General features: G+C 36.1%; 1 protein-coding gene across 4 annotated transcripts in view; it reads right to left on the bottom strand.

Annotated features, from left to right (window-relative positions):
* The window catches only part of LOC140145997 (uncharacterized), a 55,171-nt gene that overhangs the window by 18,235 nt on the left and 9,832 nt on the right, over positions 1–27,104 (bottom strand). For 2 of the 4 annotated variants that reach the window (XM_072167744.1, XM_072167750.1), the window contains exons 2-4: positions 24,441–24,540; positions 12,743–12,832; positions 2,443–2,565 (exon numbers count right to left, since the gene is read on the bottom strand). The gene's annotated coding sequence lies outside the window, so the exon portion shown is untranslated. Of the gene's footprint in view, positions 1–2,442; positions 2,566–8,317; positions 8,451–12,742; positions 12,902–24,440; positions 24,541–27,104 lie in introns of those variants that run through there. The other 2 variants (XM_072167757.1, XM_072167737.1) reach the window with 2 other exon arrangements.

The raw sequence follows: 27,104 nt of genomic DNA, 5'->3' as shown, positions 1-27,104 counted from the left end.
GTAATTACCATATTTTGCGCTGAAAATCGAATCAGGTCGAGATCCTCTGGTCATGCTACCCCCACCACGTTTCATCATCATAGGGCTTAGCATTCTTACGGATCCCCAGAAACAGCTTCACAAGGCGGATTTCTTCAGATTTCCAACCATTTTGTAGAAGCGCCCGCATAAATTATGCAACTTAACAACTAAATGCGCATACTTTTCGCCAAAAACTAATCAGGTGATCAGCAGGTGTGTATCATTCCTGTCACAAGGTTTCGCTACCATGCACCGCTATCAATTTGCGCTGATATTCGCATAAATTATGCAAATTAGCTATGTTAATTTGCATATTTTCACCGAAAACATACAATTACGGAGCAAACTTGGATACCCTTCCTCCCACCAAGTAAGCGCCCCGTAGGTCTTACGGTTCCCCAGATACAGCTCCGGACAAACATTCGGACATCCCACCCCACACACACAGACGGAAATAGTGATTACTAAGTCCCATCCTGAACAAAGTTCAGAAATGAAATTTTATCAATTTGCGCTGATTTTTTGCATAAATTATGCAAATTAGCTATGTTAATTTGCATTATTTTTCACCGAAAACATACAATTACGGAGCAAACTTAGATACCCTTCCTCCCACCAAGTAGCGCCCACGTTATCATGTAGGTCTTACAGTTTCCCAGATACAGCTCCAGACGGACACACGGACATCCACACCCCCGGACAGACAGAAATACTGAGGCAAGACAAAAAATGAAATTTTATAACAAATTTTTGTGACTTGAGATCATTTGCATTTTTTTGTAAACACCAAAACTGTTCTGTCCTGACATGTCTGTTGTGTCATGTGTGTTGAACCCGTCCAACCGAACAATCGTAAGTTCTGTTCGGATCTGGATCTGCCTGGTCTGGATGCTGTACTCCGATTAAGCAGGACTAGCCTACATCACATCAGTGTTTATTTCTGATAGATTTCACTTCATGATTTTTTCTTCAATTTCATCACTTACGAAAGATGAAGCAGCACTTTACCGGAAGAAGAAAGTACAAAAGTAGACAATCTAGTAGTCAGTATAACCTCGGAGCAGTTCGTGTGAGACCTACGTACATGGAATAGTAGTACATGGCTTCCGAATTTGGAACTTCACATGTTCAACTTGTCATGCCGGTCGAGTCCCGCTTTACAACTAAAATCAAACCACTTCTATATTAAGTCCATCGCTGAATTTTACAAATAACTTAAATAAACATCTTTATATTTAATTAAAAAAAATATTATGGTATGCTCGTAAATGCTTCGAATGACATTTACCAGAAGCTCATGAGCTCAGAATGGTAAACAAACTAGCGTATTTTCACCTCGATTATGCAATCGTAGCTCTCTGTGGTTGAGTTTGCAAGGTCAGTGGGTCAGTGAACTTAGTCTCTATGCAGCCAGTTTGGTTACGCCCTCCACAAAAATGTTTGTGTGGAAGGGCGGAACCAAACTGGCTGCTGTGGAGACTACTGCAAGAATCGATCAATCACACAAAACTGTTTGCTGATTGGTTCAGAAATGGTGATGTCATCAATCAAGAAAAACTAATCGATTTATTGGTTCAAAATAGCCTCATAGAAAAGTACGAAGTTTGTTGAGCATCGCAGCTTATCGGTAAAAACGTGACCTTTAAACAAAAAAAAATCGGCACAGTGCTTTCAGTACTGCACTTGCATAAAGCCAAATAGTCCCCAGAAAAGTCATTTGTTCAGATTTATTCGGGATTTATTCAAGATTCAGACATGTTCTTGACTATTTTTTGACATTCCTTACCTATCTCTTTATTTAAATTATAAAGAAATAGTGAAGAAAAGTTAAGAAGTAGTCAAATAATTTCTGATCTGAACTAAATCTTAAGAAATGTACCTCCATTGGTTTCCGTCTGTATTACGCATCTTAAATTATACAGACCAGAATAATCTCTAGCACACACAGGGAACCAAGATATAACTCGATTATCGTGACTATTTTTGTCTTTTTTACCCAAAAATAATACTTTTATCGCCTGAATTTCAATAAAATCTGGAGTGCAATCGATTCGAAAATAACTTAGCCAAACTTAGAAACGAAACTTAAGTCTTCATATCAGTCATTAAATGATCCTTAGCATAAAAACCAACAGCGTATTGTGGCCTGAAAATGAATGCTAGTTAGTTGCATGACAAAGGCACTGATAAGCTCCGCTCAGAGCCAAAAATGAGTGAATAACAAATATAAAAGTCCTTGATTCTGTCCAAATTTAAGGTTTCTTCTAAAAAAAATGATTGAAAAACAAAAACAAAAAACAAACAAAAAACGACCCAAGATTTCCAATTTTTTGGGTCGCTCGGTTGAGGGCAACCAAACATTTTTTTTAGCCTTTAGTATGCCAACATATTTTCATAGGAAAATCATCATTAGGTACTTACCAAATTATATAGGTAAAGCTGTCCCCATGAGGATGTTTCAAACAATTTATTGCAGAGAACAGAGCTTAATTAGGGTATTTTAGGTTCTTCACCATATGCCAAAGACAGATTTGACTGATGAACCTGCATCAAGAGAACAATATAAAAACATTCACAATATGATACAACGGTCATTACACAGCTCATTATTATCTTGTTTTTTGCATCATGGCTCTTGTTGAAGTGCTAAATCTCTGCAATATAAGACTGAAACCTGATTAGAATTATAAAATAAGCTGGCAGTTGCTACAATTAGCGTAACAATCAACCATGATGCGTTCCTTGAATTTGATCAAGCCATCTGTCCTGATATTGCATTAGTATCACATGCAACAGTTGAGAAAATTAGTCCTGTACATGTATGTATAACTGTATGTAATTCTAGGCCAGATGGCTAACAAAATGAACTCTGGACCTTATTACCATTGATATGATGTTGTTGAACCAATTAACATACCGGTAATAAGGTTATTTCTTATCATGCGAAATTCATTTTTAATTTTTTTACTATTTCCGGTGCTTCTGTTGTTATTAAGCCACCTAAATGGAAATTGCCATCTTTTGTAGTGACATCTCAATGTATATATAATATGCAGAAGCTACATAAAACCAAAGTTATAAAGAGTTGAGGTAGATTCTTTGAATGACCCTCAAGTACAGAATATAGAGAAAGCCCCACCCAGATCCAATAAAATAATACAGGTCTGATTTCCATACATATAATTTAATTTCATACCATACATCTTTCCTATCAATTCAATTACAGAACTTTCTTATAGTCTCTATATTCATAATGGCTTCAATATAATTTGAATGATATTTTCTAACATCACCTAGAAAAATTATCTTTAAGACCTGCCCGGCATAACTAAAATACTGATCATACTAAACACCTCAAAAGAAATAAGTCCCCCTCTGAACATGTCGTCATAACATCGTAAGGTTTCGTTTTGTACCAACAAAATTAACTTTGAAATTATTATATGACTGTTTACTAAGTGCTGTGTGAAAATGAGAGATTTCCATGACTTCAGGACTGAATGAACCTAAATTGAAGGCAAAAACTGCCCTTTTCAAAAGTCACAAAGTAGGCCTATATGCTTGTTACAAAAGTTGATTCATGGCTTGTTACTAATGGAAAACCCCATGTGTTTGAGTGCAGTTTAAAATCCTCACCAAGTGAACATTTACTTCAATGTGTATCAATTCTTGATCATTCAGCCATGCAAATCCCCTTGGTGCAGAGTTCAGCACAGTGAGTTGTAAGATGGTCAGTTCCATTCCTTGTCCCAATACGCCTTGCAGTTAACAAGCATAGGCGTGCTTTGTGACTTTTGGAAAGGGCACTTTTTGTCTTCAATTTAGGCTCATTCAGCCCTGAAGTCATGGAAATCTCTCATTTTCACACAGCACTTAGTAAACACTTATATGATTATTTCAAAGTTAGTTTTGTTGGTACAAAACGAAACCTTACGATGTTATGACAACATGTTCAGAGGGGGACTTATTTCTTTTGAGGTGTTTACATTTCTGAGATGTAATTTCTGTATAATTGCTTATAAACTTGAAATTATAAAGTTAATCATTAATTTTGTCCGTACTTCAGAACCTAATTTACTTTTCACCTCATTTATATAAAATAGATGTTCCTGGATGATAAATGGTGGGCTGTAAAGCTTTAATAGCACTATTAACCATTATTTTGGTCTGTGCAAAGTGGTTACAAATTAACAGGACCTTTGCTTTAACCCGAACTCTAAAACTGCTTTTTGCACAACAGGAAGGAAAGAGGAAAGAGGGAAGGAAGGAAGGAAGGAAGGAAGGAAGGAAGGAAGGAAGGAAGGAAGGAAGGAAGGAAGAAGATGTTCAGAGAAAAGTTGTTTTCCCCACCTGTGATTTAACCCACCAACCCCTCGGGTGCCAACCATCAGAACAGCTATAGCAAGCCACGCATGTGAGTGTTGCCCGACCAACGTTTCTGTGCCTATATGTAGTTTGTCAGGATTGCACAACTGGATCACATGGAATCCTGCAATCTCAACACCGGGTCTCAACACTAATAATATCAGTTAGGTATGTAAAGATTTCCTCCTGAAACAAACTTCAGACCTTGTTTTGAAAACTATGATCAGTTATCCATATGTACAAAGACAGAGAGATAGTGTGTAAGGCAACATGAATGCCAACATTGTGATGATGATCCTCCATGATGACTTTCTCCTGTTAGGCATGTAAAGATTCCCCCTTTAAATAAACTCCAGACCTTTTTTTGAAAACTGTGAATAGTTATCCATATGTACAAAGACAGTGATAGTATAGCAAGCTGATTGTGAACATTATGATGATGATACTGGATTATGAATTTCTCATGTGAATACCTAGAACTAGCCCCGTTCCACAAACCGCGACGCCTCTCGAATAGCGAGCGGAGCATCAGCTACTATCCTACAGTTGGAAAATCATCATACAGGTAGAGTACAGCACAGAAACCAGTGCTAGTGAATACCATTTATACCACTGAATGATCATTTATTAGTTAGGCCTGTCACCACCTTCACCATCCCATGTGATGTCATTGTGCAATTGTCCAAGCATACATATACACACAAAAAAGCTGGGTGGGCCCACGCGCAACACTCATGGCTTGCTATATCAGGTCTTGACCTCCGCACTTATGACGGCTCCCTCCCTCCTTCCTTTCTTTCTTGAGCTCGACCTTCTCATTAACATTGACACATATATCCATTTGAGGTACCTTGAGGTGATATGTACAAAGTCAAAGGAATAGGAGGAAAATAACACGAATACACTGAGATGATAACTTGCTCCTGCTGAAACTTCAATATACCATTGAACACTCATGCACTCATCATCTAATACAAAACCTAATACAAAACTAAGAAATCTTAGTCCTTCATATTTATCATCTCAGTTTGAATTTGTTCATAATACTCATTCTCATGTAACCAGAAAGCATTCGTCTAATACATTGATTGTTCCAAAATACAACAATAATTCTGGATTGCGTACCTTTCACGTCAGAGCTGCTCATATTTGGAACAGTTTATCACCAATGATTCAAACTGATATGGAAAATATGTCTTTGAGACAATTCAAAACAAATGTTCTCATTTCATGTTAAAATGTATTGTTTATGAATTCCTAATTGTGATTGCATTTTATTTTTTTGGTATCTTATAATTATTGTTTCACTTTTGTGTACTTAATATTATATTATGTTTTGTATTGAATGAGGGCCTGCTTGGAAAGCAGTGCTGGTCACTGAAGTTGTTACCCTCAATAAAGAAAGAATAAACTAAACTAAACTAACCCCTGGAATGAACTCTGAACCTTGGTAATTGAACCCAATGTGCACAAAGGAGATATAATGGCAATATCATGGGTGCTAATATTTAATAATAGCTGTTTTACCAATCATAAGTATATAATTTTGGTCTGAAAAGAGGGTTATATTTCCTGCAATTACCAAGTGGTGGCTTTGGTTGCTTCCTGAAACACATTTCATTTTAATGGACTAGGAATAAATGTTACAGTTCCACAATATCCCATGACAGTCTGTTTGTCAGATGTGGTACAATATCCTGGAAGTTATGCAATATTACTTCCAAATGAAGAAACTTTTGGCAAAAAAATAAATGAGGTACCTTCTAAATAAAACACTCTAAAAAGCTTTGTCTATAATGCGTACATATTTCCTGTCGTATTTTATTATATTTAGACCATTAAGGTTTGCCAATTAGGTTCCCAAAAATCAAAGAGGGGGGGCGAGGATTTGTTTAGGGTTCCCGCACCTTGAAGCCTTTATAATTCAAGGACTTTTCAAGGACTTTCAAGGTCCAAAAGTACAACACAAAAATCATGATGCTGCTCTCATAAACTTTAACGAAAGTGACAGCTCCTCTCCACTCCCCAAATTTGGTCAAAATTATACTTTAGGTAAAATTCCAATTTTCAAGGACTTTCATGGACCTTGTGCAAATTTCCAGGACTTTCAAGGCCTTGAAAAAGTGTTTTCAAATTTAAGGACTTTCAAGGACAGCAGGAACCCTGTTTGTTAGCATGCCGAGAGTAGAGGGCAGCAATTTTTAGCAGGACAAGAGGGGGCAAAGTTTTTTATGGCATGCCAAGGGGGGGGCAAGAATGTTTTTGAAGGCCATTTAAAAATTTGCCCACCCCAGGGGACAGATAATTGTTGCACAGCCCCTAATGGGGATGTGCCACATGTTTGCATCATATTTTGGCCATATGTGACCGTACAACGAATGAGCATAAATGTCCTCAATTGTATTCTGAGTTACAGTGTAAAATGGGCATGAAGGTCGTATTCATAGGTACCTCAATTTGGTGCTATGTGTACCTCATTTAATGAGATACACGTAGCACCAAATTGAAATACCTATGAATATGACCTTCATGCCCATTTTACACTGTAACTCAGAATACAATTGAGGACATTTACGCTCATTCGTATGTACGGTCACATATGGTAATCAATGACTTAGGCTAATTAAAAAAAATATGGGAAAATTTATATTTGGTAATAGCGATGGGTCCAAATTTCTTGGAAAATTGGTATATATTGATGGGTCCGCTCTCAGCGACACATCCCAACCCAAACCTAACTTGAGAATTCTCAGCGACACATCCCAACCCAAACCTAACTTGAGAACCCACAATACATTTACAGGTAAATCACAAATAAAACGATCTTTAGATAATACTGCGCTATAAACTGACCGTGTAGGCCTATTTGTACTCACTTGACCCTACATATGAGCAGCATTTAAACCCTGATGATATATGTAGCGAGTGCATTGCTTGAATTGTTGTTGGAGCATAACATACCGTAAAACTGTAACACTCAGCAACTATATGATCTCCACTACAGTCACCCACAGATTTCACTTAATTGATATTGACTGTGTAAAAGACTAGCCGGTGTAGCAATAGCCTTTATTGCAGTCTGGTTTTCATTTCAACGATCCTGGTTTGATATTATATAGGCTTAGATTGAGTGAAAGTCTATAAGATTTAAATGATTACAGACACAAAATTTAATAGTTTGAGACCTCATTTTTAAATGAGCACAAATTTTTCTGTCTATAATCTTTGTTTTAAAGAAAAACATACACACGTGCCAGGCTCATTTCCTCTTTTCACCAAGAAGTTTTTTAAATAAACAAGAAAATAATCACAAGATAAATAGTCAATCAAAATCAATCTCTGATTATCCACAAAAATATAGCAGTTTTTTTGCTCCCAACAGCAGTGATATATTGTACATGTACCCATCGCTACAAGAACAACCTTCTTCAGCATGCAGCAGAGAGACCTAATTCTATTAAATAAAGAAAATATCAATAATGGGCAAAGACCAAAGAGGCTTGACATTGAAACTGAATTGTGATCAATTGCTCTTGTCAAATGGGAATTGTTTCAATACAGACAGAGATTGGACCCGCGGGATTATCCCTTTTTGAAATAATCCGACACAGTAAAGCCCAGGAGTAGAGCATGGCAAGCAGAGAAAGCTACATAATTAACTGATATCAAGATTATCAAAATTCAAATTGTCCTCCTGTTATCGACACTAAATACACAGCCGATTAAAACAGAACTACCAGTACCAGTAGTGAAACACTTTAAAAATAGTCAACCAATACGCAATACACACGGATGCCTCACACACATGTGCCTCACACACATGGTCTTTGACTGCCGACTAATATGCATTAACTTACATACCCATTCTGTGGCATGTAAAACTAACCATCTCACTAAGAGTAATTGTTTACCAATTAATTGTGCAATTTACCTTATTTGCATGATGGCATACGTTCTAGCTGGAATTTCTAGCTGGAATGAAAAGCAGCTCTTTATACATCCATAGGTACATTGGTATTAGAAGGCACACTGGTATGTGTCTGTTTGACACTATTACATGTACATCTATCTACGCTTGTCATCTGCATTGGTGCCAAAGAGCACAATTGAATTATGGGAGGTTGTTGCTAGGCAACCAGTGTAAATGGCAAAGGGTTTCTGTTCAATGTCAGGATAGGCGTATTTCTGCTTTGATATTTTAATTTGTCTATTATTTTGGTTTTACTTGGAAAATTGGAAGGGATGATGTTTACAGTACATGCTGATATCACATGGTTACTGAAGCCCTTAATCCCCACCCTCAAAGGAGCTACTTTAGGGTAGTGTATCTTGGGTTGGCTACATTGTACTCTGAATACTTTCTTACTCCCAATGATGCCACTATGCAACTTTGGGAAAAGGCCCAGATATACCAATTTGTTGATGAGACCAAATATAAGTTTGTTTATTTTCAATCTCCTCTTGAGTTTATAAAATAAAAATATTATTAAGGAGACACAGACTGTACATCATTATATACATGTATACATCATTTATATTACTTGTATTATTTGCACACTACACATTGCATAAGCATCTTAGTCCCCGGTCTTAGCCATGAACAGAAAAAAACCTTAGCTAGAAATTGAGGTTTGCCCAATTGCCTGTCACTTGAAATAAATTTTAATTACATGTCCTACATTAACCATGCGTCATATACATTCATCTGCATTGCTACATATGGCCATCATTTAGAAATTTGATCTTTTCTGAGTTCAATCAAATATATTCAACAGCAACAAACATAATTATGTCTAATGTGTTAATATTGCCCATTCCAAGGCGGATGGTGTATAGCTAAGATATTGGCCATAGGGCGTTTGGAACTACAAAAAGCGCCTGTAATAAAAATCCGAATCCCACTTTTAATACTTTAAAACAAAATTCACAGGAGACAGACCACAGATCCTGTAAACATACAATTCCTAGGGCCTACAGGAAAATTATACATACTTTATAAAAACAAAAGCCACCATTTTCTATCAACTTGAACTTAGTTGTTGACTTGCGGCACCTGTTTCAACAATATAAGATGTGAGTGGGTACAATTGTATAAAGCCGATATTATCACAGGGATAGTCTCCAATATTGTGACATTTCCATACTTCTAAACCTGTAGGCCTAACTGGTGTGCTATCTAAAAAGGTAACCAAGACAGCTGTAAGCTTTTATTTTTCTATTCTTGAAATTTATTCATGAATATGAGATTTATCTGAATGTTTACAAGGAAAGAATCATGGGATAAATCAATTTTATACAGCAAGTCTATTTCTATTTTCTACAAGTTCAGTATTCCATTCCAAAATGGACATTATTATAACCAACAAGGCCTTAAAAACTTCCTTGTGTCATTCGCATAAAAGTCCTGTCAGGATGCAAATCAGTAGTCCAAAATAGCCATTTTTAACCTAGACTATGCCATAGTCGAATTTTATTAAAAATATGTTATTATTAGTCATGATGAACCCATTTCGTTGAACTCAAAATTATACTGATGTTTATTGAAATTAAAGTATTCAATAGTAAAATGGTCATTTTAAAAGAGTTAAAAATATCAGATAATTAGTGACAATAAAAGTAACTGAATGCAACATTATCTTGCATAATTATAATGGCTCACTTTAATACTGAACAATTCTGATTTTGGAATCTATCAATCTACCAGTTTATTGATAACGAACCCCGAAAATCCGACTATGGACTTTGAATTTTAAGCAGAACTTTACCCCGGGACTTTGCTCTCTAAAAACACACAGTCAAGCATACTTGTTTATCAGTCCATTTACCACAAGTACTAAGCATGGTACGCGCTAGATGTTTGATGAGAGATTACTTTCGCGTCAACACAAAAGCGCCGCAAATACCACAGATAGTTGTGTACGGCGTAGTTAATGGTAATGGCGCGGGCCCGGAAGATTTAAACAATAGCGAGATATGAGCGACCAATACACAAGGCAGATCCATTTAAAGATGCATTACATCATGGCCAATTTTAGTTAGGCCAGAAATTGGCCTAACTCTCCATAGAGTCCCGTGTTAAAAATCTTAACCGCAAGGCAAAGTCAGTAGTCCACTTGGGAAGCTAACAAACAGAGGGAGTGCGGTGACTGAAAAGATCAGATACAGATGTGAAAATCGATCAGTTGCACACAAATTAATATAAATCAGAGTTTTATGCTTAAATGTAATGGCCAGAGTATGCAAAATGGGCAAGTGGACTACGGAGAAGTCTATTTTAACCCTAACCAAACCAAACATCAAAAAACCTCAATGTACAAAGCAACTATCCCACGTGATGCGATTGCATCATCAGGCGACCGCACAAATTGGCACGGAAAGCCTGGCTGGCTAAGGGAGACTACCGTGGTGCGCTATCCCTGTTCGTGTGTCTGGCACCCAAGAGGTCTGTTATTCAGAAAACGTTTTATCTTCTTTTCCTTTCTTCCTTCCTTCCTTCCCCTCACCAAAAAGCATCTGGGCATTAGGAGTAAAAGCAATTTGTGATTTTAAGGTAACATTTAACCATAGTCTATAAGAAAGGCATAAATTTGCTAAATGACTGCATCTAACAGAGGGCATCAGTCAAGGGATTCAAATGTAGTCAAACCTCCCATCAGTGATGAAGCCAAGGGGTAGGGAGCAGCTGCCTCCCCTATGAGATGTCTTTGCCCCCCCAGCCAATTTTTGGCTACATTACTGCGTCCCTTATCTGAACCTCTGTCTGTTGTGCGGCTGTGTGATAGGGAAACCTGTCATTGTCACCATAATGACAGTCTATTCAAGCTGTATTTGTTGGAGGGTATCAATGCAGTGAGTTAAGATGTTACAAAAAACAATATATCTGCTGCCTTGGGGTTTTTAAAAAAATTAATATTGATAATTTAATTCGATGAAATAAATAAAACATTAAAAAAATGAATAAATAAAAATTAAAATAGAAGATCCATTAAAAAGAACTAAGCACACACAAATATCAAAAAAAGAAGAAGATATTAATTGCAATATTTATTACAGAACTAACACAAGCTAGCCTTAGGATATCTGACCGGGTTGCATTTGAACTCTTCAATTTTGGTGGTATTCAAAAACTCCCCCTAGAGCACAAAAACAACCCCTCACCAAAATTTTCTCCCCTTCCTTTCCCACACAATTTCACGGCAAAAAATCTGATTGTAATCATCAAATTAATCCTCAAGTTTATTTTGAATTAGCTAGCCAGTTTTGATAGTAATACTGATTGTTTGCAGTGTAAACAATTGCATGAAAAATACACCTGAGAGACTGAATTGATAAATAATTCATGGTTTAACCTTTGATTTTCATGTCAGATAAAAGTTCAGGTGATCTCTTTCATGCAAATATGCAATTCCTCAATGTTTGTTTTCAATACTGGTGAAGCACTTACAGGAACACATTTATGCACACTAGAATTTATATGATTCTCGCAAAGAGATTAGCATGAATCCAGAAATTGATTCTTGTAAAATTTTAAAGTTTACACAGTAAATTTGTGAGAATCAATTATCAAAGGATTCTGGCTAAATGTATTTGGGTGAGAATTGAGTTAAATCATGGATTCTATAACAAAATTCTGCATTTTAAGATTAAAATTTGTTGAAAATACTACAATTTTTTAATGGCAAAATTAAGTTGTTACACATGCACCCTACCCACAAACATATACACACCCCACACCCACAAATTATACACAAAAATGTCTGCCAAAAGTTCTTGAGATAATTTGAACACCTTAAGACAATTTGAACAATTCACAGGTTTATGAAATTATATACAGTGTTACTTTCAGCTAAAGCATTCTGGTCCCATCAGAATTTAAGACATACTCTTTCAAAATATTCAAAAATAGTGCTATAATATATTTAATTTCTAAAGATTATATTAGAGTGATTATTCATAAATAAGTCATCTCCATGTTGCCAAATGCAAGTAGCATTTTGTTTCCCTGGCTTTTTGTTCATTCCTCAGATCAAACAAACAAACAAACAAACAAACAAAACAAACAAAACAAACAAAACAAACAAAACACAAACAAATGAATTGAATGAAGAACATAACATAGTGAAAAACAAACAGGAACATAAAAACAAAACTGATGGAGATTTGAATGACACCTTTTATGGTTTCAGCAGCAGCTCTGAATTAACCATTGTTAACATCAGAAGAATTTCTTTGAGCTGCAACATCCAACTGATGATACTGCCCAGCCATGCTGTAAATCAAAAAACATTTCCAATGTGTACAGGCAAGTTCAATTATCAAATTTATAAAACACAATCCAAAATGTTTTCAAACTCACCTATATATCTGCAAGAAGACTATCAATTATGTCTATTCTCCAACACATATCACCGGATATATCAACATGTATCTGGGGATGTATCTATTCCTGTAAATAGTATAGGAAGAAGAACATGAATTATTCCAAACAGATCCCATCTGTAGATTAAAAGCAGCTCTCTGTCTGTACCAAGATCATATAACAACACAAACAACAGCACATGTGTTCATTGCAAATAGTTACAGCTCCGATTGCCAGCTTGTGTTTCAATGGTCCGCCTGTCACCAAGCACAGGGCGGAAATTTTGTTGACAAAAAGTTGTGGGAGGAGGGTGATTGACCTAAAATTGTAAAGTTACCTGAATAGCAGGTTTTGTGAAAACAGGCTACTATTAATCTGTTCTAATTCACAATACCTGTGGCAAGAGCTATTATAAATGAACAGGCTTTACTGGTTGCAGGGTTGATGTAAAATGTTAGATTTTAGATAACTTTTCTCAGGTACTCTGTCAATCCAGCTGAGGAAATAAAGTACCAATTTGTACGGAGAATGTTATTCAATTTCAGCCAATAAGAAAAATAATAATAGCCCATTTATAGTCCTTCATTTAGAATTCAGCATTCAGATAAGTAAAGCTTTGTGGAAAATGGGAACTTATTTGCAAAAATTTTTGGATAATAAACTTCCTCATTTTTAATTTACATATTTCATTCACAGTTAAGGAGTTCATATAGTCCTAACTAATTCAGAATTGTATCTCATTGATTTCTTTTACTTTTAATGTTAGAAAAAATATCCCTTATTGAAATGTGGATCTGTTTTAATTTTTGTGTCAAAATATGAAATGTAATTGCAGCAAATTGAAAAGTACTGAAAGAGACTAAGAATACAATAAAATTCCAGAGCAAATAGTCAAAAACCAAAACACATACCATCAAACATCAAAGCATGTGCATATATTTAACTTTCTTTGAAACCCTGTCCATTGTTTTTGATTTGATTAACTTTTTGTTTAAATCACTTTGTGTTTGAAATATAAATTACATTTCAATATATTCATGAACATTGTAGCCAGCTTGACGACATAAATATTCATGACATACATGTACACATAGTTACTGGTACTGCATGTTTAATCTTTTTACAGCTTGCAGTCTCAGTTTACTTTAAAAGCTTAAAACATTCATAATGTCTCATTTTGGTCATCTTGGCTAAAAATACATAAACCTATAGACAAGAGGAAATGTAATATGATTATATTACCTCTAATTGGTGTATGGCTTCATATAATTATTCAAAATATTACTGACACAACTTGCTTGGTTTAATTATTCATTTTTTGGATTTCAAAAACTGCAATTATATGGCGCACTATGCTCAAGCATAAGCCACAAACTCATATTTTTAAGCCCTTTTTTGACAAATTGTTTTAAACTGTTTAATCATTTATCTTGTCATTAACTTGCTGTCAGTGTCATATAACTTTTCAAATTGAAGCAAAATTACACAAAGTGCACAGTTTTTGTTTAATGAAATATTATGTAACAAACAACAGTTTGCATTTCCCCCACCATCCCACATACAAAAAGTGAAATACATAATCAAAATACCACTAATAACCTCTGCTTACCAACTGGTGGCTTAACAGAACATTTTGTTCAGCCTAAATGAACTATTCATATATGAAGAGCTTTGTTGCAAAACCCCTTACTTGATCAATTTTGAGAAAACATCAAAAAATCATTTAAAAAATCACTGATAGAAGGGGGTTTTCAACAAAGGTAGTTTTTGGCAGGATGCTCATCCTACCCAAGCATCCCACCAAAAACTGCTTTTGTTGCAAACCCCTATATAGGCTATATATCAGTGATATTTTTTGATGATTTTTGATGTTTTCTCAAAATTGCTCAAGTGGATGTAAGGTAGGCACCGGAGTTTCGCGCGATTTAAAACGGCAAAATGCGCTGGCCACTTTTCAAAATGCGCGAAAATGCGCCAAAAAATAGGTCAAAATGCGCTAAAATGCGTGATCCCATGTTATCAATGCAAAACACGAGAAAACATCGGTAAAACCATGGCCTGTCAATCAATTACTGAACGACTTCCGGTTCATTTCCAGTTTCTGTAAAAAATAAAAAATAAAGATGGCGACCATCACAAATCGTCGATCGAAATGTTGAAAGCAAGGGCAAATTTCCCCACATTATGCTTGGTTTAATGATCGTTATTTGTATTTTGATGTACATAAGTGAAGTTAGAACCAATATTGCGTGAATTTTCTTGTAAATGCTGCCGATTTGGGGCATAAAATCGTAAGTTTTAACTTTAAGCTTATCGATGGGTCAAAATCGTGAACATTCTCGATGGAACCCAAAATGCGCTTTGGACACCCAAATGCGCGAAAATGTGCGCTTTTGCGCGAACCGCGCAAAACTCCGGTGCCTAATGTAAGGGGTTTTGCAACAAAGCTCTTCATATATCATTTGCAAAGAGGTACTTATTTGCACACTCTGATCTGCTGTTTTAAAATGCATGATGTGGATGAAGTCAGTTAAGTGTATAAAAGTAATCACCAGAAGTAATCGCCCCTGGTAATAAATAGCCAAAATTGTGATTAAATCGCCCCCACCAATGGCGATACATGTACTTTTGATGTCAAGTGTTTTGGCTCAGGCAAAATGAGATTTTTGACACAACTTGACGTTGAAATACAAGTACATATGTAATGTTAACATTCACATATAATGTTCCACATAAGATTGGCAAATATTATGCTGTAAAATTTGCAAGTCAAAGTATTTGTTATTGATACAGAAATGCAAATGCTAATACAGCCAAGGATACAGTACAGAAATAGATTTCTCACCTACAATGTGAATTCTACATGTATTTGTATTCATGAAAGCTATAATACTCAGTGATATGGTACGCATGCATGTGAAGAGGTTTTAAAGCAGAAGGTAACACAGCACTTGACAAAATCAAATTCAACCACAGTTTATTCTATTTTCAACTGTAGACTTTTGAAGTGTTTTGCTAAAATATTTTGATTGAAACTCATCACACAAAATAGTTTTAGCTTATTTTGTAATTGTATTGTAACTGATATTTAAACTGAAAGATCTCAAAGTCCAAATGACTGTTGCAATGCTTCTGAATATTATGTTCCAGCAACAAGATATCAATGGCTGCATAAGGGCTGTGCAATAATTATGAGCCCTGGGGAGGGAAAAATTGGGGGGGGGGAGGGCAAGAAATTTTTACCAAGCTGAAAGGGGGGGGGGGCAAGCAATTGTTGGTCAGCCGAGAGGGGGGGAAAATGATTTTTGGCACAAATTCATGGGGCGCCTTTTAAATAAAATGCTCTAAATATGCTTAGGAAAACAGTACGGAAACGCTTTAATATGCAAATTTTCCTGCTCGCTGCGCTAGCAACATATATCTAGACCATATTAGGTTTGCAAATGGGGATCCCAAAAATTTGGCATGTGTAAGGGGGGGGGGGCAAATGATACATGTCATGCTTGATTCCCCAACATTCTGCCAATAGACCATATCAAATTAAATCAAATGGAACAGTATAACAATTGAAATGGCAGACAGGTGTAGGGACAGGTGTCTAGTTTGATTTAAATGAAGATGAGTGACATAGTATTCGATAAGGTCTATTAGAAGGTGAACTCACATTCTTAACCTCATTAATATACGCGATACATGCAATCAAATCATTTTTATTTATTTTCCAAAATGCAAATGCTGAATGTGGTTACTGATATTTGACAGTAGTCCGGCGCGCCGTCAGCGTAAATATTATAGCCAAAATATTTAATTGTCAATCATGAGAGCCAACTTGAGTGCATACAGTTATTTGCGTCGAGCGTACTTTTGCCAAGACCGGTAACTTACGGCGCAAACACAGCTTTTGAGAATTGACCAATCACATGGTCGTTGCTAGGCAAGGTCAAGGTTCGGTCACGCAGGTCGCGCGATCGTGTAATTCTATGAAAAGTAGGCTGACGCAGAAGGTACATCCTCTCATGATCGAGAATTTGTTATTTTGGCTATAGTAACCTCCCGAGTGCCATGTTGTGCATCCAACACATTGCGTAGAGCGCTGGCCACCATATTTGGATTGCGGCTACCATATTTGCACAGATTGTGATTCGCACTTCTGTTATTGGTCGTCCTGTTTTAGCCTGATCGATTTTTGGAAAGGCAAAAAACATACAAATTGTTTATTTTTGAGGAAAATTTTGTGTTATTTTGTAAAGTGAACAGATGAAAGTGACGATTATGAATGAGGTTAATAACTTTGCATCGGTAATATGTCAAGCATTGTGAAAAATCTAAACATTTTGCTTTGGACCTTGGAATATCCCTCAGGCTCTCGGGATATATATTCCTTGATTCCAAAGGCAAAATGTTTAGATTACCACAAATGCATTGGGTGATGATGATATGTTTCATCACAAAGGTTACAGTCAGTGGTGTAGTCAGGGGAGAACTGGGAGGGGACAAATCCCACCTCCACAGAAATTTTTCAGGGATAAAATAGGGACAACAAAGAGCAAAATGTCTAAGTAAATAAAAACAGGACAAAATATTGTCAAATGGCGACAAAAATTAGGCTTTGCCCCCCCCCCCACACACACACACTAAAAAGACTGGCTATGCTGCTACATAGTATTTCCAGTACAAATCAGGCTATAAAAACGGTTACGGTTCGCTATCTCTAAGGTTCGCTATCTCTAAGGTTCGTTATCACTAATTACGAAAAAGGTCCGCTATCTCTAAGGTTCGTTATCACTAATTTCGATTAGGGTTCGCTATACCTAAGGTTCAAGTTATCACTAATTTTAAATAAGGTTCGCTATGTCTAATTTTAAAAAGGTCCGCTATCACTAATTTATTGAAGGTTCGCTATCTCTAAGGTTCGCTATCACTAATTTAAAATAAGGTCCGCTATCTCTAATTTTAACAATCCCGGTATCCCTAAGGTTCGCTATCTCTAATTTCAAATAAGGTCCGCTATCTCTAAGGTTCGCTATCTCTAAGGTTCGCTATCTCTAAGGTTCGCTATCACTAATTTTAAATAAGGTTAAGCTATCTCTAATTTCAAACAAGATTCGCTATCTCTAATTTATAATAAGGTTCGCTATCTCTAATTTTAAATAAGGTTCGCTATATCTAATTTTAAATAAGGTTACGCTATCTCTAATTTTAAATAAGGTTCGCTATCTCTAAATTTAAATCAGGTTCGCTATCACTAATTTCAAATAAGGTTCGTTGTCTCTAATTCCAAATAGGGTTCGCTAACTCTAATTGTATATAAAGCCCGCTTCATATCTGTAATTGAAAATAAAATTCGCTATCCGAAAATAAAGCCCGCTATCTCTAATTAAAAATAAGGCCCGCTATAAGGCCCATCTAATTTAAAATAGGACCCGTTATTTCTAATTTACTGTAAGGTTCGCTATGATCAGTAATTTTATTTTAATAAACATGATAAAGTTCGCAAGATCGCTAGTACGTATACTGGTCCGGTCCGAACAACCCAGAAAGAGATTTGAATCAGTTCACCGTCGCGTACCAGTAGGCCTATAGGCCTACAATTGATAACCGATCGCATTAAGCTCAGGTGTTGGGGATATACATGTATGTTGTGTCCCCTAAGAAGTGAGAAACCTTTCCAAAATGAAGACCTAATTAAAGTCATTTGGTGGACCATTTTGGCACAAGTTTTTTCTGTTATAATTGTAGGCCTATAAAATAATTGTGTTAAACATAAAGTACCGGGTGACAAAAACGAAATCGGACTTGTTTATCCACTATTGTCTATGCAGGGGGAGGTGTCTGAGGAAGTTGGAAATTGGACAATTTTCCAAAATTAAGGTTAGCCGAAAGGTTTTTCATGCGCTTGATTTCAGAGGGGCGTAAGTTCATAACAGAAACAGCCATGCAGAAAATGAACAAGCGTGCCGGAGGTATAAGCCTACTTTAATAATTATAATAGAATATCGATCCACGGTCAAGACATGAAACTTGGCTCAGCTCGTGCCCGGAGCTCGTGATGCTGGGGGGGCACAAGCCGTTTTCGGCAATTTTTCAAGAGGATTTTATAAATTTTAAAATCGATTGGGGGGCACTTCCTCCGGCCCCTATGCCCGCCCCATGAAGATGCGCCACCGTCTAGAAAATGTGTTGATATTAAATTTATAGAGCCTTGATATATTTGATGAAATAAATAAATAACATCAACAACAACATCACAATGCAATTATTTGTAAATCGAATTTGGGAATATTCAACAAGATAGACTTAGCAGGACTACAAATTTCTGAATTATATAAAGTGAAAAACAATCAATCACCGTAGTCCGCGAATCAATCAAATATACACAAAAAAAGAAAGGAGCAAGAAAGAATAAAGAAATAGTGAATAAAAAAAAAAAGAAAGAAAGAAAGAAAGAAAGAAAGAAAGAAAGAAAGAAAGAAAGAAAGAAAGAAAGAAAGAAAAAGAAAGAAAGAAAGAAAGAGAAAAGAAAGAAAAAGAACAACAAAGAAAGAAAGAAAGAGAGAAAACGTGATTACAAATTTTGGACGAACCCGATGGAGAAAAACCTCGTTTTTTGCAAAACTAGCTTCAATCGCCCCCCTGACAAAAATTGCCTATTTGGGCCCCGCCCCTCAGACCCTCGCCTTAGCGCTATTTGGGCCCCCGCCCTAGCGAAGGAAAAAAAAGGAAAAGGAGAGAGAGAGAGAGAGAGAAAAAGAAGGGGAAAAGAGAGGGGAGATAGGAGAGGAGGGGGAAAGAGATGGGGAATCCATACGATATGCAATACCATACGATTATTGTCAATAAGCCTGGCAAAAACAGTGGGCTGTGTACTGCCCTCTACGATAATCTATGCTAATTTTTTTTTATATTTGATTTGATTTGATTTGAACACCGGGACGGGTTGGAAACAGTCAGGGGTTAACACCCTACTCTTTTCGAAACTGGCTGCGAAATATACAGGTATGGCTCTCTGCACACGGGACTGACGGCTTAACGTCCCCTCCGAAGGACGGAGTAGTTTCATGATTCATTTACCAATTCTAAATGAACCATGGGGAGAGCGGAAGTCTGAATTTAATCTACAGAAGTTGCCAATTAATTTCAGACTTTTTTCCCTAAATCTACGTGCTAAATAGGGGGTCGCGTTTTAGGACATTAGTCGAGTTACCTCCAACTTTATAATAATATTGTTGATATCATAAATCAGAACAAAATTCGCATATCTGAAAATGACACCACATTTTTAGGTTTAGGCCTACTTTTTAAGAAAATTAGCGACAGATTTTCCCGTATTTAGACCCTACATCTGACTGCTAACCACGTTTTGAACTCGTATGTTCATGCGCACATAATCGTAAACATTGCTCAAATTTTCGCCTTTTATTTTCAAATTTATAGAGATCACATTCACAATAGCTGTAAAACACGATTTTATGCAAAGTTGGGACTATAGGCGTGATAAACTTTTGCCGGAAACTGCTTCACAATCATTAATTTTTGGGTTATTTTCTTTTATATATACTTAGACACGCTGGCGAATTCAACGCATTATAGTTGCTGATTTGCAACTTTCATGAAGATATCAATAGATGTTAGGAATAAAAGTTGTTTGAACATCTTTTACAAGTACTATCATCAAAAATTGAAACACAAACAGGCCTATCCCACCCATCCAGCATCGGATTTAACCCGTTTTGTCCAATAAGCAAATGTGATGATTGACTATTTGAAATTAAATTTTTAATATAAATTCAACTTTGATTATTAGTAATAATTTGGAACACACTAAACATTGGTATAGATAGAGCAAACTAGAAACCTATATGAATTATTTAAAAAACCTTAATTTTATGCAATTTAATCAAAATTGAAGGCCAAAACTTGAGTTTAAATTACAAAAAAAATAGTTAAAACAGCTAACAATAACATTGAAAAGTCTCTTTGTAATTTAAACACCAATAAAGATTGTTTTCTATATTTTTAAACCCTTCTTTACTCATATTAAAAGGTTTCTAGCTTCTTCCAAAATCGGAGCTGTTATGTAATTGGAAATGAATGTAGGCCTATTCCCGGCAAACGCACGTACAGCGAAAAACCTGGTGGCGTCCATGCACGCGCTTGTGGATGTCCTCATTTTTTCACGTGCATTTTAAATAGATAAAGACACGAAAACGCATGGAAATGCTCCTTAAATGGTACATACCACCCAAAAAAAACTTTCCACAGACTTTAGGTGCTAAATAGGGGTCGTCGCATTCTTAGGCCATACGTCGAGTTACTTCCATTTTTAAATATATCATTGATATCATCAAAATCAGAACAGGGGGTCCTTTATGCAATTTATATCTTCCAAACAACATGTGATGGAAAGGAAAACAAGGATTTTTTCCCAACAAAAGGGGTCACTTTGGGGTCAGTGTCATTTGGAACATCCTACCATAAAGCAGTTACATCAATAACACATCAGGCTTCAGATCGGCAGCTTTGCCAGCCATCCGAAGACCGCAGCCTCCTGCTTCCATCAACAGCTAGTGGTAACTCCCACATCAAGTTTATAGTAGCAGGCCATGGAAATATGCATGACAAAATTCTCTATCTATTGACTACTTTATCTTGTAATTTAGTTTTAGTGTGTTTAAGAAACGGCTTTTTTTTTTTCCAGCCATGGCTTAATTCTGAATTGTCACCTAATTTGGGTGTGCTTTGTTTTGGGTCCAATCTCTATCATGGAAAATTTGCTATATCTTTCTAAATATAATGAGTGTTTGTTCTAGATTTGTGTTTTAGCGTTTCATATTTGAAAGAACTAATGTTTAATTGCAACATTTCAAACCACAAACCTAAACTGGGTGCTATGATGTACAAGATTGGGCTACGAGTATGCATTTTACCAAGTGGGCAATAGGTATTTCCTTCATGTTGCCAATGCATGACTTTCTTTATTATACTCCAAAACGGATTTTATTATACTAGAAAGTTGTTTACGTGCATGTAGGCTCCTTCACAGCCGGTTTCTGTCGTGCATGTTTACGAAACAGCTACATGCAGACTGGGTTGCCAGGGACTACCAGGACAAAGTATCGTTTTTGACTATAACAATGTAAATATTAGCAAGATTTGGATTTGACCTCCTATCAGGTTTACTGATAACATAATTAATTGGAAATCTGAAATAAACACTTATTTTGTAAACAGGTGAAACTCTATGATTATTTATGGCTGGAAACTTAGGAAATTGCTGTTAATGAAATAAATAATATATTAAAAATACATTTTGTTTTTCCAACGATTAAAATCCATTCACAAAAAAGGTTTTTAGGAACCATTTGACATTAAACATTTTGAACAATTGCTCTATGAAAAAAAAGGATATAATTGCACCGCTGATCCAGTGTGCTGATAAGCTGTCAACAACAAGTGTGATCACTAATTCAACGATAATAATGAGCAATTATCTGACCAGACAGGACTGTTGAACCAAGTTGGGTATAAACAGTGCAGAAGGCTACTACCATCACTAATTGATGTTGGGAGTGACACTGGTGGTGATGGTGGTGGTGGTGGTGGTGGGGGGGTAAATACCAGTAATTGGGGTAGATAGTGGCGGCTTTGGTTTTACACATTTTTGGTATAGCAACTGGACAGTTTATAGTAGTAACAATATTATCAACACATTCAGAAAATAAAGATTGGTTTGAGCCCAGGAATCCCTGGGATTGAGTAATCAGTCTTTTTGATTATAATGTGATCAGTGTAACTACCAATAAACTATACATTGCGAATAAATATCTCAAATAAAATACCATGTTTTTAATGGATTTTAACTGTAATTTACCAAACATTGGTAAATGGTAAAATAATGGTAAAACACAGAAGAGGTAAAGAACAGAGATATGGAGTTATGAATTGATATGAAATCCCTTAAGCAGCAAACATTCTTAAGGTTGTCTGAATATAGATTGTCGTATAACTCGGATGATGTGCTTTCAATTGAGCAGTTTGTTACAGGTATGAATTAAAGGAGTATTTTGTGATCCTAGCATCCTCTTTTTGTGACATTTTTCAGTAAAAAAAAAAAAAAAAAGCTTATTCCAAAAATTTCAGTTGATTCCGATTTTGCGTTTGCGAGTTATGCATGATTATGTGTATTACAATGCTCCATAGACAATGTGTTGTAATTTCGTTCTGGTATACCAGAACGAAGTTCAAATTTCACGATATCTTTGCAAAACGAATTAATCTGCAAGAAATATTTTGTAAATAAACATTATGTACGTAGCCAGAGGTTTCCAGTGGTATAAAAATCTCAACTTTTTTTGAGAAAAGTGGGGGGGGGGTGAGGCTGTGGATCACGAAATGCCCTTTTAAATGTAGACCTATTTACGCAAACATTTTTCAATTCAGCTTTCAACATGAAAATTTTGAGTATTTCCTAGTATGTCATTGGTGGTGTATTTACCAATAAATGCCAATATTTCACACCCGGTTAGTTGTGCCAAACATTCAAATTTACTAGCATTATATACTTGCAATAAAAATGAAGTTGATCTGCATACATGGCGTTGTCTTCTTAAAGACATTTCTTGTTTAAGAGTTCGTGTACTTTATGTGTATATTTTCACCCGTATAAACTATTCAACTCGAGGGCGCCTTTCCCGCTTTATTTAAAATAACTTTTAAGTCAGAGATAGTGGGCTAATTTAAATTAGAAAGAGCGAACTTTATTGAAAATTAGAGATGTATAGTGGGCTTTATATAAAATTAGGAATAGCGGGCGCTATTTAAAATTAGAGATAGCGGACCTTATTTGAAATTAGAGATAGCGGACCTTATTTGAAATTAGAGATAGCGGACCTTATTTAAAATTAGAGATAGCGGACCTTATTTGAAATTAGAGATAGCGGACCTTTTTAAAATTAGAGATAGCGGACCTTTTTAACATTAGAGATAGCGGACCTTTTTAAAATTAGAGATAGCGGACCTTATTTAAAATTAGTGATAACGAACCTTAGGTATAGCGAACCCTAATCGAAATTAGTGATAACGAACCTTAGAGATAGCGAACCTTAATTAATTAGTGATAGCGAACCTTATTTAAAATTAGTGATAGCGAACCTTAGGTATAGCGAACCTTTATTTGAATTAGTGATAACGAACCTTAGAGATAGCGAACCTTCAATAAATTAGTGATAGCGGACCTTATTCAAAATTAGTGATAGCGAACCTTATTTTAAATTAGTGATAGCGAACCTTATTTAAAATTAGTGATATCGAACCTTAGAACTAGCGAACCTTATTTTAAATTAGTGATATCGAACCTTAGAAGTAGCGGACCTTTTTTTAGGTATAGCGAACCTTTTCTCTATTAGAGATAGCGGGATTCTGTCTCCATAGACTTTACACGTTAGTGATAGCGAACCTTAGAGATAGCGAACCTTAGAGATAGCGGACCTTAGAGATAGCGGGATGTCACCATAAAAACAACCAAGTTATCACAGTCATGATAGGATCAACTGAGTGTAGGCCCCTATATTATTAGTGACATTTTGGCCAACAGGTAATCTCATTTTCCTACTTTATATGAAATGTCTTGCATTTGCTGTAATTAAACCGTTATATAAAATATCACATTATTTACATAGATATAATATACACTCACCTCTATGGATAGTCAATAATCCGTAATTGGTACTGGTATTCAAATTGTACGTGCATTAGAAACAATCTTGGTGCTTCTTCTTGCAAACTTGGCTGTAAACCTAAAGGATGGTAAACACATTAGCTTATGAAATGTTTTATCATGTCAATCACTATTTACAAAATAGACAAGATAGTACCATATGGCCTGATCAAAAAACTAAATCTTTGAATAAGCTTACTTGTAATAATATATGGCCTATCTATGGGGACAATGGCTTAGTTGAAGAGAGCAGGATAGTAATACACTTTAAAGCTTACATAATGCCCGACATAATGAACTTACCAGTGTGGATGCCCTCTGACATGTGTTTCTTCAGGAACCATTTCATACAATACCAGGAAATTTGAGTTAAACTGCATACCAGGAAAGCAAATTTTCTCGCTGAGTGTGAAACTTTACTTGATATATTTAAACAAAATTGTGTGGGGATTCCCCAATGATACAGGACATGATAAGGTATGATGGTATGAGTACAAAGGAGTTCAAAGCTCAAAAGCTGCTGCAGGACTTTGATAAGATTGGGTTCCATGGGCAGTGTGTGTTGGGGGAGGGAGGGGATTTTTTCTGTGGTGCTAAAATTTGAAAATATGCCTAAAAGTGGGAATACTTTGCCTTGACATTTGAATTATCCCCAATTTCTTATTTTGAAAGGGGAAGCCACTGTAGAGACAACCTAAACAAGCAGAAAACGACAGCTCCCCCAAAGGCCACGGACCCACCATGGGGTCTACAGTGTTCCTTAACATCCCTCTGTTACACGCTCCGCCAGAGGATGATTTAAGTACTACCCAGTACCCACCATCCCACTGGGTTTACTGTGTAGCAGGCGAGCAGTGTGAGTAACATGACACCACTGCTTTGCTATGCTACGTAAGTGCATGGTTAAATTTGAATTACTACAGTTATATTTGCATAAAAAACGCTGTGAAGATGCTGGTCGATTTCACATTTTATGTTATCTACAGAAGGTGTGAATTATCCTTTAAAGGTGAACCTCATTGAAAATAAAGTTATATATCAATGGAAAGCTTATGATGCCAGGAAGCAGAAAAGAATATTTTTTATTTGCCTAACGCACCAGGATATACATAATATCCATGCAAAGATTGGATATTGGCACCCCCTAAATTACAAAAAACGCGAAATCGTTCAAATTGGCGCTTTTCGATGATGACGTCAACACGGGGACACACAGTTACTTCCGGGTTTGATTGTAAACACAATGTCCATGCATTTAACTGTGGCATGCATCGGGCCAATGCACGAACTCAGTCATTGCCAACTTACTTTACATGAAAAATATCTTCAATAAAATAAGAATAACATGAAGGAAACATCATGATCAAATCAAGAATGAAGTTCCTGAATAAAGTGTGTGGATTAAAAAATGGGAAAAGTGCTGGCGGGGTGATTTGGGATAGGCCAAGCCATCCACGATATGCAGGGAATATTACAGTAAAAAAGCACGAAGAGCGAAGATTCGCCAAGAACCGGAATGAAAACAGATTGCAAAAAATAACTGCTAGTGCTCCCAGTTCAGATCGTCACACCAAGTTGAGATGAACTTATCACAATGAGAAAATGAAGGAATAGAATAAAGTACACTGTACGGGATTTTTAATTATTTCTTAACTTTACAACCGGTCATGTATGATAGGCGAACTCGTAGATACATACGGGCGGGGTGAACTCACTCAGTCGCCGAGTGTTCCGTATCCGCGACTGTACGTACTGTACTTGCAGACAAAATGACCGATTTGATATTCACATTCTGATATTTCCAACTTATTGCTACTTCATCAGCAAAATTTATTCCTGTAGATGTTCCAAATATAAGGGAACGATTGATCAAATCTGCTGAAACACGGCGCAACTTGAACTTGTGCTACCGGAGAGACGGCGAGTCGCTGTGTTTGCCCACCTTGATCGGCCGGGTGCGGCTGCCTGTAATTTCTTCAGCATAAAAGCAGCAATTTACGCATCGTGTTCGGTAATCCATAAAACATGAATGTTTCACTTTTTCAGTACACTGATGGTAGTATCATTAAAAGAATCGTGACACAAGTGACAATATTTTAATTTTATTCAGATTTCAGAATTCCATCAAATAACAGTCTACTAAGCCTGAATTGTATTTATTTTATAATAAAGTATCTGTTTCTTTCAATCGTGATTGTGTGGAAAGAATGTACCGGAGAATGTATTACCGCAATGCGCTATAATATGAAAACCTTTATGGGCTGGATTTGATGAAATCGGCGGTTTTTTAATTAATTTTTGATTTACTACAAGACGATATTTTTAAAAATCAGATATTTTTAAATGAATCAAGAATAGGGAATGTCACAAACAAGTTATTTAATTTGTTATTCGATCATGTTTATTCAGTCCATGACATGAACGGTATACGGTAGCAGCAATCATTTGCGCATGGAATTGATCCCAGCGCGAAATTCAAACTCAATTACCCAGTTATACCCAGCCAGTTATGACTGATTTTGTCAAAAATTTACGGAACATTTTCGTGTTGACAATAATTCTGTTATTTCTAATATAATAGGAATCAGCAACTTGAAGATTCTTCTCATTTCAAGCTTTATTGTGAAAATCAGACTTGCCGGG

Source organism: Amphiura filiformis, chromosome 1, assembly GCF_039555335.1.
Source record: "Amphiura filiformis chromosome 1, Afil_fr2py, whole genome shotgun sequence".
In the NCBI taxonomy this organism is placed as follows: domain Eukaryota; kingdom Metazoa; phylum Echinodermata; class Ophiuroidea; order Amphilepidida; family Amphiuridae; genus Amphiura; species Amphiura filiformis.
The sequence above is the reverse complement of the archived record's forward strand: the minus strand, read 5'-3'. Positions and strand labels throughout refer to the sequence as shown.